The sequence below is a fragment of the Octopus bimaculoides genome, chromosome 5, assembly GCF_046866305.1.
Source record: "Octopus bimaculoides isolate indiv1 chromosome 5, ASM4686630v1, whole genome shotgun sequence".
Classification (NCBI taxonomy): domain Eukaryota; kingdom Metazoa; phylum Mollusca; class Cephalopoda; order Octopoda; family Octopodidae; genus Octopus; species Octopus bimaculoides.
The window spans coordinates 127826891-127849390 of record NC_142932.1 but is presented as its reverse complement, the minus strand read 5'-3'; the positions used below and the strand labels follow the sequence as shown (position 1 = coordinate 127849390).

Genomic DNA, 22500 nt, shown 5'->3' with positions numbered 1-22500 from the left:
CAAATCCATTCACAAAGTTTTGGCCAATCCTATAGTAGAAGACATTTGGCTAAAGTGCCATGCAGTGGAAATGAACCCTAAACCCTGTGGTTGGAAAGCAAACTTTTTAACCACACGGCTACACCCATGCAAAGGCTATAAAAAAAGAAAAAAAGAAATAAAAACTCTGAAACTAGGAATGGTCTGCAGTAGCAGAGATTGGTTAATAAAAATCAGTGAAAATGAATAAAGTTTTCTGTCTGCCTGGAATATTTGAATTCACGCACAAACTTTTTTTCAGTCTTACAAGCAAGAGACAGCAGAGAAGAGAATGATTGTATTTCAGCATCTTGAAACACACCACAAGGCAGATATGAAGAGAAAAGAGGTCGACTTTCCCTGCAACTAGCATGGAATACAATTCAATATATTATTATTCAACAGAGATGGCACATGTTATACAATCAATCAACTATCTATTTGCATCATCTGATGTAACATTTATACAGCTCTTGTAGCAGAATGCAAGCTGAAATCTCTACACAAAACACCACAAAGCCCGTGAGGGATAGAACTGGCAGAAACAGAGCCGAGATATAATGTAACAATACACATTATGAAATGCCTAACCGAACACAGATGGCAGCACGCATCATGCAAAGACGCTAACATTCAATGAACTATTGGAAATATAAATATTTGAATTCAATCACCACACCGTTATCACCACTCTCACTCCTGTGTACACACACATGCCGTGGAACATACATACTTACATACTACTATATATATATACATACGTGTGTGTGTGTGTGTGTGTGTGTGTATGCATGTATATATTCTGCTATATGCCTACTTACTTGTATATACATCTATGCTAACATGGTCATATATATGTATGTGCATGTGTGTGTATGCGTGAGTGTCTATATAAATGCTTATATCACTGAAGTCCTGTTTGTCTCTACATTTATGCATCATTGTGCATTTACATATGTGTGTGTATCTATTTATTTACCAATGTGTTTGCTCATTTATGTGTTTGCTCATTTATGTGTGTGTGTGTGTGTGTGTGCCTGCATATATGCAGGTGAATGTGTGTGTGTGTGTGTGTGTGTGCGTATCAACATCACCATCATCATTTAACGTCCGCATTCCATGCTGGCATGGGTTGGACAGTGTGATCAGAGCTGGCCAAGCAGAAGATCGCACCATGTTTTGCTGTCTGTTTTGACATGTCTTTTTACAGCTGGATGCCCTTCCCAACACTAACCACCTTACCAAGTGGACTGAGTGTCTTTTACATGGCACCAAATGCAGGGGAGGGCAGTTTTGGCGTGGCTTTTTTACAGCTGGATGACCCTTGCTGAAATGAAACTGGTAATGCTTAAATACAGAGGTTCTTTAATGGTACTACTTAAATACAAGTGTTACATACAAAGCATTTTAAATGTATGCTATCTTCCACGCTGTGATTGTTTTTGTTTCAGCACACGATCTCAGATCAAGTCACTTGCTATGCAAGTACATCTCCGTAATTTTTTAAAATCACTGTGGATAAATGCCAGCAATGACCTTCTCAGGCTCTCCAATATTTTAATTTCTAAACAGAAATAATCGGGGGCAGGGAGTGGAGTTGCAAAACATTCATAATTCCTCAAATTTTCTTTTTGATAGCATATAAATGTATTTATGGTGGAAAAATATTGAAAAACATCAATACATGTGAGAGTGATAAAGAAACGAGGAGGGTTGTCTATGAATATGCTAGAAACAAAAGCCAAATCGCCCACACTTTTTCCTCTGAAAATATTAACAATTTAAAAAATTTTTTACCGAAAATACTCTTCCCATGATTTTGGAGTGCAAAAAAAAATTGGCCAAAATAGGTCCGGAGAGGGATGATGAGGGAGTGGGTATAAAAAAAGAGCCTTCAAAACTTTTTTTCATACAAAGATGCACTCCCAACCCCATCATTTCGAAGGCTTTGGCTTAAAAAAAAAAAATGAGGAAAATCTCCAAAAATATTTTCCCCACAAATTTCTTTATAATCGTAGTCTATGTTGTTCGAAAGGAATTTGCATAAATTTTCATGAAATGATACCCATTTTCCTGAAAGTTATGAAGGGAAAAAAAAGTCAGATCGTGTGAATTTTCCAAAAACTCTTCTCTCCACCCCCTCTGAAAATTTCTTTCCCATAAAACCCTTTATACCCTGTAACCACATCTAAGCAGTATTTGTAGAAAATTTTGTTAAAAAGTATCTATTTTTCTGGATGTTATGAAGCAACAAAGTCGGGGGCGCTGAAGTAATGCCCTTTTATTTATATGATTTTTTTGATTTCATGTTTATTTCATTCATTGTTTGCAATGTTCTCTCCCCCATCTCTCTCTCATACACACTGAAAAGCTTACAGAAGGGCTGCTGAATTGAAATCTCAATGTTGCATTGAGGGGAAGGTAAAACTTGACAAACTGCTTTTTTCTCTGTTGTTGGACTGCCGTGATGTTTGTTTAAAAACATTGTTTTTAAGAGGTTTTTTTTTTTTCAGATTCCAACGTTTTAGATGTCGGAGATTACGAATATGCGGGGGGGGGGGGAATTAACCCCCTTCCCAACCATCACCATCATTCCCCGCTCCCATTAAATATTTTGAACTTTTTCGAAATTTTTTTTCCCTATGTTTTTAGATGACAGAGATTCTGAATACGCAAGAAACCACGTTTTGAAACTCTTAAATTCAATAAGAATATAGATGTGTGTATAAAGAGATATATATGAATGTCTTCCTGGGGCTAAAATAAATAGTAACACCGTCTTCTATAGGACTGCCACATTTAATTGACAAATATATTTTATGAATAAATGGAAAGAGATAAATAGATAGACAAATAAATGGATGAAAAAGTTCAAAATTTAAAATTGGGGGAGGGGCGGAATTTGAGTCCCTTATTAAACTTTATACCATTAATTATTAAATATTAATGTTTGTTTCTAATAAAATGGTGTATATTTAATTTATATCATAATATTATTTACGATTATTTAAGGCAAACAAAAGTGAAACGCAAATTCTTTTCACTTTAATGTTTTTGTCTGTGTTTAATTTCCATTTGCAATGTTCGTCAATTTGCTACGATCTCTTTAAAGTAAACAAAATCAAAAATGTGAATTGGGTGAAATTTTTTTTTTTTCATATTCGTAATCTCCGACATCTAAACCGCAGGAATCCGAAAAAAGTTTTTCAAAAAAATACGTTTTTCAAGGAGAGGCGCGAAACTGCATTAACCCCAAAAAACATCTTAATATACGTCAACAAAATTTTTGGAAGACATGCAAATGTAAAAAAAAATATGCTGAGATATGCACAGATTGGATTGAGCCAGACGTATCCATACTTCAGCGTAAATTCTTAAAGAAATTAAAGGAGAACCGGAGGAAGAAAGAAAACCAAGATGGGCGCTATGTCAAACGTGAGGACAGACATCTTCGTCATCAATCTTTAAATAAAGAATCTCTAGTCAAGACAGAATACGAAACGGTGGACGATGAAATTATCGAGGCAATATCGAAAATAGCCACCGGGAATATAGCTGAGAAATGAAAGATACGTGGGTTAAAGATAATACAAAAGAAGAAAGTAAACCAAAGCGTTTATGGCAAAAGAAACAAATGTTTCTTGATAAATACTTTGGAAACTACGGTAAAGACATCTCAGTACCACGTGAATGGGATATAAAGGAAGCAACTTAACCAACACAACATAGATGGAAACGCGTGGCAGCAAAAACAGTCAACCACAAGGAACTACGGTAAGAACATTTTATTATTTAAAAATACAAAGAAACATACCAAGACACGTAACATACAAGAATACTATAATCAAAACAAATATTCCTTTGACCAAAACATATTAAAGAAAACAATTATTCATTGGAACGAAATATTAGAGGAAGCAAAACTGGTAAGAATTCACATTCGAGACCTCAACGAAAATCGCCTGTTAGAAACAGAACAAAAAAAAAACATACTAGACCGTCAAATAAACCCCAAAAATTCTTTTCACAAACAGTAAATATAAATGATATAGCCATGCTTAGAAACAAGAGAAAAAACGTACCTAAGCAAACACCACAACCAAAATACGAAGCTCACCAGATAACGGGTGTTAATAATAGAAGACATAATAGACAAAAGAGAATCTGTTTTTTTTAGCAGACACCAGAGAAAGAAAAAAATGCAAGAAGAAACAACTGATAGAATAGACCCTAAAATTATTAATCTGTCAAAAAGAAATACAGACAGTGACTAACTTCAGTTATTGATGAAAGGACTAAAATTCACACCTACCCATGCAGTCGATTATCAGGAGGAAAATATCCAGATATTCGTAAATTTATGTGTGTCAGTTCTTGTCTGTACTTTTGTCCAACAGGGTCAATGGCTACAAAAGGCCCAGATATTTGAGCACCCGTGTTCAAGAAGGAACTCTGAAGTACCGAGCATGGAAAATTGTCCTTCTTCCTGCCTGCCATTACTGACCTCCTGCCCATCTCGAATAACTTCAAAATGTGGGACAAAGAGGAGGGCCCATCCTGCGAGCAGTGTGGATCAACTCTTTGCACCCTGGCCCACATTTTGACTAGATGCTCCAGAAGGCATGACAAGGTCCTTGCAGAAATTGCCAAATGGACAAACATGCAGAGGGCTTAAGATCAACAAACAGCAACTCTCACCACCGATGGGTATCAGATTCCTAAGGAAAGGTGACAAGGCTTCTGAGATGAAAGCACCAATAGGAGACCCGTTTTGTATTTTGCATCTAGCCTCAGACTAGGAGATGCGAATGAACTGCAAAGGCAGATTCTGACAGAAAAGTTGTTGCTCTTTTGTGGTTGAACTTCTAAAACCCTGGGTGGACAGACTTGACGTTCCTCATCAGCCAAAGAAAACCACATATCAGGATTTGGTTGATTTGGTAAGTGCCAAAGGATGGCAGCCAGCCTCAGTCTGTACTGAGGCTGCCTGGAACCCTTCTGCAAAAAAAGACTAATTCACTTCTCACTGCCCCATTCAGGAAGCATACAGGTTAACGGGTGAAATGCTTGTGACCCTGAGAGACCTGCTGATGATGCATAAAGGTTTCTCAATACTGGTGGATTTGGGAGGGTTTGTAATACCCTTGGGTAACTTCTGCAGTTTCTCTGGTGCATCCCCAATGTTTATTTTACTTATGAGACTGTTAGTCTGCTTGTCTACTTACATCTACCCTTAATGCATTCCAGTTACCCCACCTCTATTATAGCAGATACTCCTTGCTCTCTCTCTCTCTCTCCTCCACGTTCTCTTCACCCTCTCCCTTATCTCTCCACCCCTCATCGTTCCTCTTTCCCCTCTTACAAACGAGTGTATTATTTTTCAGTTTTATTACCTACCACCACCTTGCACACACACACACACACACACACACACACACACACACACACACACACACACACCTTCCATAGATAGATTATTTCAAAAATCAACAAGTGCCTATCTCTGTAATCCCACACTCTTACCCCTATATCCTATTCCAAAATATATTCCCCCACCCCAAAATTCTTCCTGCAACTACACCACATACACTAAACATCAATTTCTCTTCTTGCTTCTCATCATGATTGTTTCCAAAAAAGAAACCAAAAAAAATGAACAGTTGTATGCAAGTAAGAATACCTTTGTCAAAACCCAAGCTCATCTGTAATCTTCCTTTCTTCTCTGTTTAATCCCCATATAATCCACCCAAATAACCTGAACACACCCACATACCCACCCTATACAATTCAATCCCTTTTGAATCATACTCATTCTTTATGTTAGCAAAAAAAAACGATGTTGTATTTAATGTAATGAGTTTAAAACTGTATAAAACATATCGTAAATATATTTATTCATTTCAAATATTATAATTGTCATTGTTAGCAATAAAATTTTCTTTCTTAGAAACCAATTTCCCTATTCGTTGGGTATAAAACATGAGGCTTTTTATAGAAGAGAAAAATGTTTGGGGTACTGTTTTGATATTGTCCCTGAGCATCTCCCTATTGTTGAAATATTCAAGTGACCTGAACAAATGAAAATCTGGTTTTAGGCCTGGTGAGTAGGGAGGGTAAAGCAGAGCTCCCCAACCAAATGAATTTATCTTTTCAAGGGTTTTCTGTGATGAATGTGGCCTTGCATTATCATGTCATAGGATGACTTCCTTTCTGTTGAAAGGAAGTCATCCTGTTCGCTTCTTTATACTCTTTCCCAATCTGCTTGAGATTATCTTGCACAATGGATCAAGGTTTATGAAACCCCAGAAATAAATCATTAATGTCTGACAGGGACCTTCTTGTGCTGTGACATCAGACTTTTTGCTAGAAAATATATTACTTTTCAGTACCTCTAATGAATATAATCCCTGTTCTATATTTAAGAGATGAAGAATTATGTACATTATTTACATTTGACAGATATTTGTCCTCATCTTGTTTGTTGTTAACTTGTTTCAGCTGATATGCCCTCCAGCATATGGCATAGTGGTTAAGACATGGGCTACTAACCCCAAGATTCCTATACAAATTTATTGAGTTCCTTCATAGAGGCAGTCAAATTTAACAAGTTGTTCTTTGTCTTCTCATTTAATGTGTGTGTAAGCATGTATGATATATATATATATATATATATATATATATATATATATATATTCTTTTACTTGTTTCAGTCATTTGACTGCGGCCATGCTGGAGCACCGCCTTTAGTCAAGCAAATTAACCCCAGGAATGTAAACACACCAGCATTGGTTGTCAAGCGACGGTGGTGGTGGTGTTGGTGGCGGGGAGGAAACACAGACACACACACACACACACACACACACACACATACATAATGGGCTTCTTTCAGTTTCCATCTACCAAATCCACTCACAAGGCTTTGATCAGCTTGAGGCTATAGTAGACGTCACTTGCCCAAGGTACTATGCAGTAGGACCGAACCTGGAACCATGTGGTTGGCTAGCAAGCTACTTACCACACAGCCTATATATATATATATATATATATATATATATATAATGTATGTATGGAGAGAAAGGGGAGAACATATGTGTGTATGTCTGTGTGTGCATGTCTGTGTATGTGTGGGATTTTGTATATTATTTTAAAGTTTTGCTGCATCATCAGTTTTGAGGGGATTTTTTTGTCTTTTTTTTTTTTTAAATAACAAGCACTGCAAAGTAAATTACAAAAATCTTTCAGTAGATCAGTTTTTGCTCTTAAAACGGAGCTGCTAAAAGCACTTAACAAATAAGTCCCCAGCACTTTGCAGAACAACCAATTACAAATGAAACATACCCAGATACAACAACAACAACAACACACACACACACACACTCACGGAGTACAATTTATAACTCAAAAGATCAGGCTTACAAAGTAACTTGAGCTAAATTTTTAATCTCCTCACCTCTGTAGCCACCACAGTGTCCACTACCAGTTCACATGCACTGTCCACCAACTGTTACACACACACACACACTCCTAACAGTACACATTGTCCACTAACATCATCATCATTTAATGTCCATTTTCCATGCTGGCATGGGTTGGACTGGAGCTGGTGAGCCAGAGAGCTGCACCAAGTTCCAGTCTCATTTGGCATGGTTTCTATGGCTGGAGGCCCTTCCTAATGCCAACCACTTTACAGAGTGGACTGGGTGCTTTTGACATGGCACAGGCACCAGTGCAGTTTATTCAAATCCAATTGGCACAATTCATTGACCGTCACTTAACGATCTACTCACAGTTGAAACAACAATCCACACCTGATTAACTTACAGCCCACACAGGTCACTCACTCACACACACACACACACCCACTGCACCCTGTTCAGTCAACTAAATCTGCATACAGTACAGTAATGGTCAACAGTCAGCCCATCAACATCTCATTAACTGTACAATAGCAGCTCTTTAACAATTAATTAACAAGACTCCCAGCAATCAGCTAAACTTTTCTACTCTAGGCACAAGGCCTGAAATTTTTGGGGAGGCGGGGCAGTTGATTACATTGACCCCAGTACACAACTGGTACTTAATTTATTGATCCCGAAAGGATGAAAGGCAAAGGCAACCTCAGCGGAATTTGAACTCAGAACATAAAGACAGGTGAAACACTGCTAAGCCTTTCGCCCAGCATGCTAACGTCTCTGCCAGCTCGCCACCACTGAACAATCGACTAATGAGCCACTGAAAGCCACACACTCTCCCCTTATAGGTCATTAACAGTGCATCCATTACACACCGTCCGCTAATGGCCCTCTAACTCTGCATAAACAACCCACACAGCCATACACACCCACAATACAGCCTACATACAATCCTGATACAGTCTACTCCCAATGACAATCTCTCAATAATCCTTCAAGCCAACAAAGACTCACACATAACCTCCACATAGCTTACATGCGACTGGCATACAAGTCCGTATCAAACATATAACCCACACAGTCCTCACACAACTAATACGCAGTCTACACACAGTTGACTGACAGTTCAGTCTATTTGCAGTCCACAAACAGTGTTCACATCCATTACCAGAACACTAACAGTCCATAAACTGTTCACTAACAAATAATCTACACCTCATTCTTTCTCAAGTCACTAACCACACATACAACGCACATTCTTAAAACATAATAATAGTTACATTATTATTATATTTGGGGAGGGTCATTTTGCCAATAAACACATGCATAATTTATTTGAGCTTCACTTCACTTTTATTATTATTATTATTAATTTATACACCAGAGCTCTTTCGTCACATATATATTACACACACATCAAATATCTAGGGCAATATGGATTCGCAGTCAGATAAAATAAATATAACAATATTATTAAGAAATAAGAACATTATCAAATATCCAGATTATCTTAAAATTCAAATTATTCTGAAATAAAAGGAACATCTCCAAGATTTTATACACAACTCTAAACCTTCCAAAGATAACTTGAAAGACATTACCAATATATTGTCTTTATATTCTTCGCTTAGATTAAGTTAATATCTTCTATTTTCTAATATTTCTCAATCCACAAAATATGATTTCAAACCAAAATCTCTACCATGTCTTCCAGTATTGTCATCCCTTCTTTCCAAAGTTCCACTAAGCTGAGCAGCAAGTATTAAGAAATCAAGGGTGACGAATAATTAATTAACACCACACTTCATTTCACATGACAGGTGTGAGCAGGTAGACATTATATTAGAGCAGTGTTACTCATAGGGGAAACTGTGTGCTACAGATGGGAGACAGGATACCTTTGTGGACAGAAAAGAGGGACACGGTTCTATATTTAAGAGATGAGGAATTATTTACATTATTTACATTATTTACATTTGATGGATAGTTGTCCCTATTTTGTTTGTTGTTAACAAAACGTTTCAGCTGATATACCCTCCAGCCTTCATCAGGTGTCTTGGAGAAATTTCGAACCTGGGTTCTCATTCCTAAGGTATTTTTTTCTATGTTGTCGTCGTCATCGATGACAACAGTGATGATGATGATGATAATGGTGATGAAGATGATGACAACGACGATGCTGATGATGACGATGACAGCGACGACGAAGACGATGACGATAATTCTACTCAATCAGGACAGGCTTGTAACTCAACAACAACTTTCTACTCAGGCTCAATATAAACGCCATTAATTCAACAATATAGATATGTGGTGGTGGTGGGTCGTGGCAGCCAAGAGATGTGTGGTCAATGAAATGTCTTTGCTTAGTCTTAAAAAGACAATGTTGGCGTACGAGAAATGTGAACTGGGAGTGCAAAGGAAAATGAAGTCCAATGTTTTAACGTTCTTCCATTACTTTTGCTTCTTATTCCAGAAATGGCAGCCAAATCTCCCTTACTTAAGGAAAATGATGAACAAGGTGGATCATGTAGTCCTTGGTATACTAAGACATAGAATAATCAAAAAAAGTTGAGAGTTTAATTTGAATAACAATGCATATACCCAGGGTAACTGGGTCCAAGGTTGTTTACAGTATAATTAGCAATTAGGGATTAATTAACCTCTCCTTAGATAGAAAATGATCATTCCTTTTCTAATGAAGATCGAAGAAGGCTACAAATTAATCAGGTCAACCTTGTTTTTTAATTTGCATAGACAGAGATAAAATATGTAGGGGTCACAGTTTTGTTTACTTTTCTCAGTGGCCCCACAATTGTAAGCTTACCAAAAGCTTTACCTAAACTCCCATTGCATTTAAAATTATGCTCAATATTCTATTAAGTACGTTATTAATTAACATCCCTGTGTCAGCATCTGCCCTGTTATGCAAATTAAACGAAGCAGTTTTGTGAAGTCCTGTTATGTAGAACAGTTGTAAGATGCAGTTATTTCTGTGGATAGAAAATAGGTACATATACATGTATGTGTGTGTGTGCTACAAATATACACACACACATATACATGTATATGTATATATATATCTAACCATCTGTCTGTTTCTCTTTCTCTTTCTCTCTTTACATGTGTGTGTGTGTGTGTGTATATATATATATATATATTAGACAGATATAGAGAGGTACAGATATATATAAATATAGATACACACACACACACACACACACACACACACACACACACACACACACACACATTCATATCAGAAGATGGAATCAACAAGTTTGGGATTTTAAACCTCAGCTTAATTTAAGCCTATTTCTTCTGATCTGCAAAAGATTTTCTCCATCACTGAAATGCTACACAGACAAATACTATAAGAATTTCTGACATAAGTATAATGATTTATAGACGTATGAGTGGGAGAAAACCCGAAGCTGTGATGTTCATGCTGTCATTTTTATTTATGTGTTATCAATGGCATAACTAACATCTAGTTTTAAGCTCATCATCATCATTTAACTCCCGTTTTCCATGCTGGCATGGGTTGGACGGTTTGACAGGAACTGGCAAGGCCAGGAGCTGCACCTGGTTCCATAGTCTGTTTTGGAATTGTTTCTACAGCTTTTTGATGCCAACAATTTTACAGAGTGTACTAGGTGCTTTTATACATGGCTCCAGCACCAGTGTTGACAGGATCAACAAGTACCTTGACAAGCAGCAGGTGAGAGATTTAAGGTACAGGTGGGGACAGACATAGATGTCTTAATGCGGAATAGATACATGAAGGCTCCAGCTGGAAAACAAAGGAAAGCGAATAAGACAAAAAGAGAGATAGTAAGAAAGATGATGACGGGTATGTGTTGGGACATGTTTTCAAATGACATTAAGGGTGGTGAGAGTAGATGAGGTGATAGAGAGGGTTGGGTGTGTGGGCAGGATGAGGTGACTGTAGGAAACAAAGAGAAATATATGGGAGGCTCAGGGGAAAGGGTTTGCAGTAGGTGTGTGCTGCTATTAATTAGATATTTAATTTCTACAATAGAAAAAGAAGAGTTGTTAAACAGTGTCTCTTATTAACTTACAATATTTGGCTGCTTCAAGAAAGTTCTCCAAATTCACTCCTCATTGCCAAAAGGGATGTATGTGTGTGTTTGTATGTAAGCATGTACATATCTATCTATCTATGTATGGATGTGTGCATGTATGCAGAAGTATTGATTTCTTACTGAAATACATGGGTTCAAGTTTGCTGAGCAAAGGAAATGAGGTTATGTAACGTTATGTGTCTCTCAAATGACTCTTCAGCAGAGGGAAAATTAAATAACTTCAAACAGAAATTGAAAGCAATTCATAAAATTGGCTTCAGCAGAGTCTGTCTCCATTCCATGCTGATGTTGCTTGCATATATTTTGTATTTTACATACAGCTTCCACTATGGGAAGTTTCCTTCATCAGCTCTTGACTGTTAATCATAATTATTTCACTTTCTTTTAACAGTATCACATCCTCCTCTAGTTGTACCAAACAGCCTTGAGGCTAATAAGGAGGGTCTGAGTCATTTCGGCTCACATTGCTGCATATTTCTGCTCTCCTATGCTATCCATTCTAACCATGCAGTAGCAAATTTGTTTTACAACTTTGCTAAAGATCGATTCTTTGCTCTCAGCTTTTCTCTTTCTGTGGTATACCTCTGCTATGTTCATGATGAGGCGTTTCCTACTTCCTTCTGTAACTTTCGCAACAAGTGCTAAGGAAAAGGTATAATGAATTATCAGAGAGAACTAACTTTCATTTTCTAAGTGACAGAAAGGAAATGGGTATAACCCACCTTTGATGTAAAAACCTGTGTTGCAAAACATCTTCCCTGGTCCAAAAATATTTCCTGAATAGTGAAAGACTTCATAAATTATTTAACAATAACAACATAAAAATGAGCTACAGCTGTAGGAAAATTTGTCAACTACCTTTCAAAACTAGAGAACAGAACTCTGATTCCTACAATCCAAGGTACTTTTGAATGGGCTGGGGCTGGTTATGTAAAACTGGTGTAGGATACAGCCGTGAACTCACTTTATTTGCCAGGTCATGGGCTGAGGACGACAACATGCAATTTAATGCAGGCAAATTCCAAGCCCTCCACTACCAGCTAATTGGTCACACCCACAATACTTTGAACCAAAGGGAGCAGTAATCCCAGAATCACATACGGTGTGTGACCTTGGGATTGATATGAGCAACGATGCCTCATTTCACATGCATATCACCAATATGGTGGCAGTGTATGGGCAAATGGTTGGATGGATTCTGAGAACCTTCAGAACAAGAGACAGAGAGACTATGCTGGTCCTATGCAGGGCATTTGTCCTCAGCCATCTGGACTACTGCTCTCAACTGTGGTCACCCTAGAGTGTTGGATTAATAGCATAACTTGAGGCAGTTCAGTGATGTTACACAAGAAGGATTGCATCAATGGAACAGCTGAGCTTCTGCAAGAGACTGAAAGAGCTACAACTCCACTCCTTAGAGTGAGGACAGGAGAGGTTTGCAGTGATATATGTGTGGAAGATACTGGAGGGGCTGGCACTAAAGTTTGGAATTAAGAGTTACACCAGACGTTGAGTTAGAAATCACTGGACTGCCCCAAAGGCCCCAGCTGTCCCATCTAAGGTGAGGACCATGTACTGCAATAGCTTGGGATTCAAGGTCCCACACCTATTGAACACCTTGCTAAAACATCTGAGGGATTTCCATGGAGTGGGGTGGCGGCAGATGTTTTCAAAAACCAAACTTGACCTCTTGCTATCCAAGATCCCAGATGAACCAATTTCAAGGCAGGAAACTCAAAAGATGGCAGCAGTGTCGAGTTCCCTCCTTCACCAAAAGCCAATCACATAGGACTGGCCAATTAAAAGGTGATTACACTGATGGTACTCCAGCTTGGCCACAGCCTTAGGACTGAAGCATATAAAAGAATGAAATATTTTATCCTGTTTGCTAATGATTCTGCCAGCTCGCTGCCTTTCAACAATCGGAAATATTAAGTGAAAAGAGGGTATCATAAGCATAAGCCAGAAAATGGCTGAAAGACGGACAAAGAGAGAACAGTTTGGAATATACTGTTCTATAACTTTGGAGTTTAAGGATAATCAGCCTGGCACTGTTTTCATGAGCCGCCAGGAAAGAAATTACCTCATAATCGAAATATCAATGCCAACCGATGATAATGGATTTCTGAAAGAAATCAAAAAGTTATCTGAATAAAAAAACTCTGGAAACAGAGATAACAAGAACACAAGGCCTGCAAACTGAAACCACCTCTGTGACTATTGGCTCTTTGGGAATCATTTAAAAAACAATCCAAATAGTCAAAATCCCAGAACTTACAAATATGCTCACCATTGCAGCACCAAGCACTGCTTCTATACAGAATAATGTCAATAGAAGCAACAAAACAAAGACAAAACACTGCACCTACCAAAAGCCTGCACAGTTGCACTCAGTAGTGTTGTGAATACAGCATCAACAACAATAATGTTTGCTTTATGATAATAATAATAATAATAATAATAATAATAATGACAACAAAACAATACATTAACAAAGTGGAGATGAGACAAAATGGTATTTACAAAGGATTATCAATTGATTTCACTGTCCTAATCCTATACGTATATTTAATCTATGCTGTACATAAGTTGAGCTTCTGCATGCCATTTAAATATCTAACTTTCAGATCAATGTATTGATGACTAACTGTAGAGCAAGTTGTAACTTTCTCATCTATAATTCCCTGTATACAACCAACAGAGAAACGAAAGACAAGATTTGTCATTTAATTGATGAGTACAGAAAAGGAAAGCTTCTGCTGGGTGAAATTATAAAATATTCAAAGAAACGTCAAAACTCACCTTTCCTCACACAAACTTATATTAACAATTTTATTAATTGTGTTTTTTATTTTTATTTTTTTGCTAAGTCAAACTATTGCAAACTTTCACAAATTTTAGTCTTTTTTGGTGCTTTCTTATTCATTTCTTTTTTTTCTTTCTGCTTGGTGAAGCAAACTTGACAACATAGTTTCAATTTCTGACTTGAGTCAGTCATTTTGATTCTTTTCCTTAAAAGTTACCCGATTTTCTGTTAAGAAGCTGTTTGGCTTACACCTTTGTCTTTTCTCTTTGCATACAAACACACATACATATATACACATACATACGTGCACACACATACATACGTGCACACACATACATACGTGCACACACATACATACATGCACACACATGCATACAAGCACACACATACACACACACACACACCGATATGCATACACACGCGCACACATACATACACACACGTACACGCATATACATACATACATACTCACATACATATACATGTGCATGCGTACATACACACACACACACACACACACACAACAAATCAGTGCACTCAACAAAACAGTGGCCCGCAATGTGTTTTGGCAGTGCCAGTACTCATACCAACATTTGGGCTGCTTGATTGGATGCTTGATGAGATCCAAGCCGTTGATGTGAAAACCCAGAAGATATTCATAAGCCCACGTGATTCCCATATCAACAGTGATGTAGACTGCCTCTACCTTAAATGGAAACAAGGCGGCAGAGTTTTAATATTGATCCAGACTGCCTTCGAACATCATATCGTATCCTATTGGCAACATCTTTTAACCAAGTGTCAAAGTGCATCTCTTGACCAAGTTTACATAGATGAGGCTGATAAAATCATAAGACTTGTAAGGCAGCTCCTTGAGCAACACTCTTCGTCTGATAACCTAGAATACATGCCCAAAGAAGTTGCACGACTCTAACGCTACGTATCATCAGATGAAAGGATGAGCCTGTATGAGCAGAAGACTATGCATGGATATGTTAGTAGAAAGGTAAGAAATGATAACATTGGTCATCGAAGCAGTTCATCATAGCCCAACAGCCGGATTACTACTTTGAAGGGTATGTGTTTGAAATCCAAGAACAGGAAATATCAACCAAGTACCTGATGCACAAAAGGGATAGAGATACAGGAAAAGCTGTAAAATGTGACAACTGATGCAGACTTTGTGGAGTTAACACTGAAGATATCACCCGCATCATAAGCAGTTGTCTGAAAATGTCATCACAGTATTATCTACAAATGAGACATGAAGCTGTAGCTAGGACATTGTATAACGAGATCCGTCAAAAGGATAACCCCGAGGACAAAGAAATAAGAACCCACAGTATGGTAGGTGCCATAGCCTCTTCATAATAAAAAGGAATACTGGTGGAATGTCCCAGTGAAGACCTCAATAAAATGTGAGCACAACAGACCTGGTATAATGATTTGAGATAGAGAAGAGTAACTGTCCACAGTAGTGGTGGAAACTAGCTACCCAACAGATTTTAATATAAAGCTGAAGTTTGGTGAAAAAGAGAATACCTGTGCTGAACTATTGAGAAATCTACAGTTACTCTATCCAGATTACAAGTTCAGGTTTATACCCTGGGATATGGAACACACTGTCAAAATACCAATCTTGAGACATTAGGCTTCTCAAAACCAGAAAGGAAAAAGCTAATTTGAAAATTACAGATCCAATCCATTACTGGAGCTGTAAAAATCTGTAACTTTCCAGAAGTTTAACATTTAAATGTATATGAACATGTCTAGATATGCAAATATATGCATGAGAACACATACATAAAACAAAACATACAAATCTACTCACATACATACATACATACACATATACATACATACATACATACATACATACATACATACCCTGTTGATGATTTTGAAATTCCAATGAAGGAGCCTTGGATCTAGGTTAGAAACTGGCTCATACTCTATTGGCAAGAAATCTTGAAATAAAACTGAATAACACACACACACACACTTACATACGTGTATTATAGTATAGTTTGGTGTGTGCAAGCTCACGTGTTTGTTTTGTTTTTAGTTTCAAATCTTCAGGATTTTGAGAAAAAATAATTATGAAGGTTCTCGTACTTGTGTGGAGGAGAAAAGGACAAAGAATGAGCTGAGGGTGTTTTGGGAAAAGGGTTGAAATAAGGTTTGAAAATATGGCCATTAAATTCTGTATTAGGATAATGGCTAAAAGCAAATAGATTGGTTATGGAATTGAATTTTAAAAAAAAGACTGTTTTTGTTGATAAGAAAGGGAGATAATTTATATTCATGGTTCGGCTGTTAATTACATCTGAGGTGTGAATAAATTTTGAGGCCTGAGAGTTACATTAAAACCAACATTAAGTTTCAAAGTGTTTAAAGATAAATACTTAAGTGTAGTTATAGATTATAAAATTCAATTGTAAAGTTATAGGAAATAGGATCGGTCATTTTAAGTATCTTAAGAATAATATTAAATTTGTTTAGTCTACCATGGAATTCGGTGGAAGAAAAAGAGATTAGGAAAGACGGCAATGAAACTATATTTGTTAAAGTAGAAATTAAAAACAAAATTGAAGATATGAGAAGAATATTATTAAATTTATGTAGTTTACCAGAATTTAGGTTGTGAAAAAGTGAAATTACTATAAAAGGATATTTGTTTCAATTACTATATAAGGCTGTTTGTCGAACTTAGAATATTAAAATAGAGCCTAAGTGAAGGAAAATTATATGAAAAGGAAAAGAAACTTTTAGATGTTAGAAGAATTCTATGAAATTAGTTTAGGTGGAAGAAAAAAATAATAAAACAACTGACCATATGATGGTATTTGTGAAACTGTGAATGAGAGAGATTCATTCAGAAGGATGTTATTAAATTTATTTAGCTCCCTTAATTTGGGTAAAAGAAAAACAAAGTTAAAGGGCCTTATAACAGTTTTCATTAAACAAGAGGATATTAAAAATAAAGTCAGGAAATATAATCGTATAAGAAAAATAAGCTCTTAAACTCCAGGAATAATAACTGAACGAAAGTATGTACGACTCTCAGGAGAGAATGAAATATAATAAAGAGGAGCAAATTCTTTGGGTGAAGAAATAAGAAATATGCGCAATTGAACATGGATATATGCTTAGATATATATAAATACACATCTAGAAAAATATGCTACCTACGTAGGAGTGGCTGTGTAGTAAGTAGCTTGCTTACCAACCACATGGTTCCGGGTTCAGTCCCACTGCATGGCACCTTGGTCAAGTGTCTTCTACTATAGCCTTGGGCTGACCAAAGCCTTGTGAGTGGATTTGGTAGACAGAAACTGAAAGAAGCCGGGTCTTCTCAATCACAGCATATCTCCAAAGTCATCATGGAGCATGGCAAGTTGTTTGAAACCTTTCTTCTTCCCAGAAATCTTTATTGAACATTGTACATTCACTGTATGTGTTCATTTATCACATGTAGGAATAAAACCTTGAACTTGAAGAAACACTTTCTTTTGTTCTGAGTTGTGGAGTAACTTGGTCAGGTGGGACAATACTGGACAGTGAGAGAAAATGACTTTAAAGTGCAAACGTTTTAATTAATTTAACCCTTTCGATACCAACCCGGCTGAAACCACCTCTGACTCTGAGTACAAATGTCTTGTTTTCATAAGTTTTGAATTAAAATCTTCCACCAAATCTTAGTCACAATGTCTGTTCCTAACAGTAGCTTAATGATAACTAAGTTATTTTACTAAATTCTTTGTTATATTTAAAATTAATTGAAAGAAACACAGAGCATCTCAACAGAAATAGGGTAACGAAAGGGTTAAGTAAATTGCCAGGTATAAGCATAGGCATGTCTGTGTGGTAAGAAGCTTGCATCCCAACCTTATGGCTCTGGTTTCAATCTCACTCTGGCACCTTGGGCAAATATCTTCTACTATAGCTTCAGGCTGACCAAAACTGTGTGAGTGAATATGGTAGACAGAAACTGAAAGAAGACCTTGTGTGTGTGTGTGTGATTGTCCGCAACGACTGCTTCACAACCGGTGTTGGTATGTTTACATCCCTGTAGTTCCCTGTCTTTCCATTGCTAAAATAATTAGTCTTTTACGGTTTGGTCTAGTTTCTTCAGAGTGAATGAATGGAATATTCTTTTTTCAATGCCTACGTATAGCTTGGACACCAAAAGATATAGTCATTAACAGTTTTCTCATTGTGTTGTATTTATCTCTTCCTGCTTTTTTTTTTTGCAGAAGAATTTTTTCCCTCCCACAATTCTTTCCTATTAAGTTTTTAGCCAAACAACTTTTCCCTCTTGTTTCTTTCCAGACCATTTTCTCTGAATTCTTTACTGCTTTTAATCAGTTTTACCTTATAGTTTCTTCTTGCAGCATTTTTTTCCATCTCCAAAGTTATCCATTCCTAATCTTTTGCAGTTTTTCTCTCACACACACGTCCCACCTTCAATAAATACACAAGTTTTCTTTCTTTCTTTCCAACAAGAATTTTTTGTCAATAATTTATATTTTCTGAAAATTATTCTGTTTTTGATTTCTTTTCCTTGCAGTTTTTATAACAAAACTCATTTGATTCTCTCATTAAAATAATGTTCATTTCAAAAGGATAAAGATTTAAAAGATGTTAAACTTATTCTAACAGACTGTATTAGTCTTTCTATAATGCATGGATACATGTGCACATGTGTGTGTGTGTATGTATGTTCTCTTCTGTTTTTAATTATTTAAATTCTTTCTCTGAGGAAGAAGCTGGTATCTAAGATACAAAGCTCCATCATTGAAATCTAGATAACAAAAGAATGTCACGCATTTATGCATGTATGTGTGTGTGTGTGTGTGTGTGTGTGTAGGTGGTTAGGTAGGTAGGTACAGGTATGTGTGAGCATGCATTTGTATGTAAGTACACACGTATGTTTGTATGCATACATGTATATGTTTATGTATGTCATCATCATCATTTAACATCTGTTTTCTATGCTGGCATGGGTTGGACGGTTTGACAGGAGCTGGCATGGAGAGCTGTCTAGACTTCAATTACATAGTATCACTGTGTACTTGGCCTGCCAAGTACAGTGGTACATATAACTGTATAATGAATACACACACACACACACACACACACACACAAGCACATCTGTCATATCCAGAATGAAGCTTTTTCTGCTTCTTTCTCCCACTGATAAATCCCTGGTTTGCTGTTCTTCCTAAATTTGATAGCAACCCATATGACACGGTAGATCCAGACACAAATTGTTGTGCTGGAGGCAGAGAAATGTTCAATAAAGTACAGATGCAGAAAGTCAGTGCATAGAATGGCTGAGAAAAGGCCAAGTGGGGAAATGCCTAATGGTGGAAAGAACAAGAAAACCTATGTATGGCTGTCTTATCTCACTTATTTGATTTCTCTGTAAACTCCAAAATATTTTAGTAAACCGTACACACAGTGTTCTCTACACAGCTATTAAAAGAAATCCCCTTCTTCATCTGGCTGTATTCTTAGAGCCATTGTCATCATTTAACATTAATTTTCCATGTTAACATGAGTTGGACAGTTTAACAAGAGCTGGTACGCCAAAGAGCTGCCCCAAGTTCCATTGTCTGCTTTGGCATGGTAATTCTCTGCAGTATTTGTTCTGGTTCTGTATTACTCACAGATGTGTATTTAAAAAGAATTATCACCATTTGGGATAAATTTACCTGTAATCACGATCTATTCATAGAAGTAAAAAAATCAGGCATCAAAATATGTGATTCCATTTTTTCCTGTCTCCCCTTCATATGGAGGAACATATACTCTTTTACTCTTTTACTTGTTTCCATCATTTGACTGTGGCCATGCTGGAGCACCGCCTTTAGTCGAGCAAATCGACCCTTGGACTTATTCTTTGTAAGCCTAGTACTTATTCTATCGGTCTCTTCTGCCGAACCGCTAAGTTACGGGGATGTAAACACACCAGCATTGGTTGTCAAGTGATTTTGGAGGGGACAAACACACACACACACACATACATATATACGACAGGATTCTTTCAGTTTCCATCTACCAAATCCACTCACAAGGCTTTGGTCGGCCCGAGGCTATAGTAGAAGACACTGGCCCAAGGTGCCATGCAGTGGAACTGAACCCACAACCATGTGGTTGGTAAGCAAGCTACTTACCACACAGCCACTCCTGCGCCTACATATTTATGAATCTTACTTTAATGCGAGACTCATCACAAATCAACAGAGATTGTTTAAATATACAGAAATATATTTCATAGAAACAATTAGTAATTGATTTGTGCCATTTTTTCTAGAGAGAGAGAAATAGAGATAAGATCTCTGTTACCTTTCAATGCCTTGCCATCTGCACCACACATTAAATAAAACTTCTCCAATTCCTTTCATAACTAACTTATTCTATTCCCTGTTTTCATTCAGCAGATGATTCTTTATCCAATCAATAAAAGAAAGAAAGAAAGAAAATCTGTTTATGTCATTAGTTAGTTAATCCAATTATATATCCATTTTGGTTCCAGTGTCTCATCTAGACGATGCTACAAATCCACCAAGCTTAACGTCCAGCTACAATCTTTTGTCTTAATCCTTGCCCAGTTCCTGTAGCCATCATTCTGATATTATATTTATACAAGTGTCGGACTATTATTTCTTCATTCTTTCCCATAAAATAGAAATCAACATTTATTCCACTATTTTTTAGCGTTTAACTTGAGAACTTTATAGTTTTATCACATCAACTATGCTGATTGGGTTTCTGATGTTGTGACAGCAAGCTTTCAGAATTGGTAAATTCTATCAGAGTCGAGAAATCTATTTAGTAGTAGTGGTGGTGGTGGTGGTGGTGGTGGTGTTAGCAGAACTATGAAAAGTAATGCAAACTGGATCTGATAATGATGGTAGGTTGGTGGTTGGCTTTTGCCTTTCTGCTAAGACTGAGAGTATGTCATTAAGGTGGGGAGAACCACCTGCCCAATGGATCACACCCTGTTACTATATTCATGTCAAACATTATCAAAATATAAAGGTTCAGACCACATTAGAGTTATCGTGTGTGTGTTAGAATTCAATATCTACACTTAGTAGAGTGTTACAAAATAACTGGCATTCCATCACTTCCAATGAATATTCCAGTTGATCCATTCAATGGAACAGCCTATTCAGGAAATCAATGAGCAAGTGATTGAGTGTGCCACAGGCCCACACAAACCATTAATGTAGGCCTCAAGGAGATTCTGCATGACACAAAATACAACTTGTCTTTCCCAGCTGAGTGGACTGGAGCAATGTGAAATAAAGTGTCTTGCTCAAGGACACAATACACCACTGGGAATCGAACTCACGACTTTATATTCGTGAAATGAATACCTTAACCACTAAGTCACGTGCCTTCACCTTTATTACCTCCACCTTAGCCAAGGCACAGGTATTGTTTTCAGTTGTGTTTGTATGTGTGTTTGTCTCTAGACAAGATATCTCAAGAACTGCTCGATGGATTCGGATGAAACTTTCAGGGATGTTTAGCTTCGTGACTGACACAAACTGATTAGATTTTGGGATCGATCCGGTACCGGACAAGGATTCTGGATTATTTTCCTGTTTTTTTTTTACTTAATTTTTGAGAGCAGTCGGATTCACTTTTAGTATTCTCGTCTGTGAGAGCAGTCAAGTTTATTTCAGATATTCTCATTTTAAAAATCGTCTCTGGCTAATCGTTGAGAGGATGTTGACGTTGCCTTGGCAGAGGTTTACGCTCTCTGAGTGCTCTTGTTCTTAATGAAATGATGCCATTGTTTAATCCCTCTATGAAATCTTAAACTATGACATAAGTTGAAAGATATTAACTGTGGTGTCATCTGTTTTCGAGGATAGTTATTACAATATCACAAACACTTAAATATATTATTTATGATGCTGTAAACCTTCAAACATACCAGCTGTTATGGCATATACTTAAAGACCAAATTGTATCATGTGATATACAAGCTAAGAGCATTTTAAGTCACTCAATTCAACAAGAACTTAAGTAGCTAAATTTCTGCTGAAATATTAATGTTTGATGATAATAAAGATTGGTAAGGAAATGGTTTTTCACTGCCAATTTATTTATATCATCATCATCATTTAACGTCCGTTTT

The 22500-nt window shown here is 36.9% G+C and overlaps 1 long non-coding RNA gene across 1 annotated transcript in view; it reads left to right on the top strand.

The window, feature by feature from the left end:
• The window catches only part of LOC128247884 (uncharacterized), a 211621-nt gene that overhangs the window by 77952 nt on the left and 111169 nt on the right, over positions 1-22500 (top strand). The window contains exon 3 of the long non-coding RNA XR_016242046.1: positions 3207-3792. This is a non-coding gene — a long non-coding RNA (uncharacterized LOC128247884). The remainder of the gene's footprint in view (positions 1-3206; positions 3793-22500) is intronic.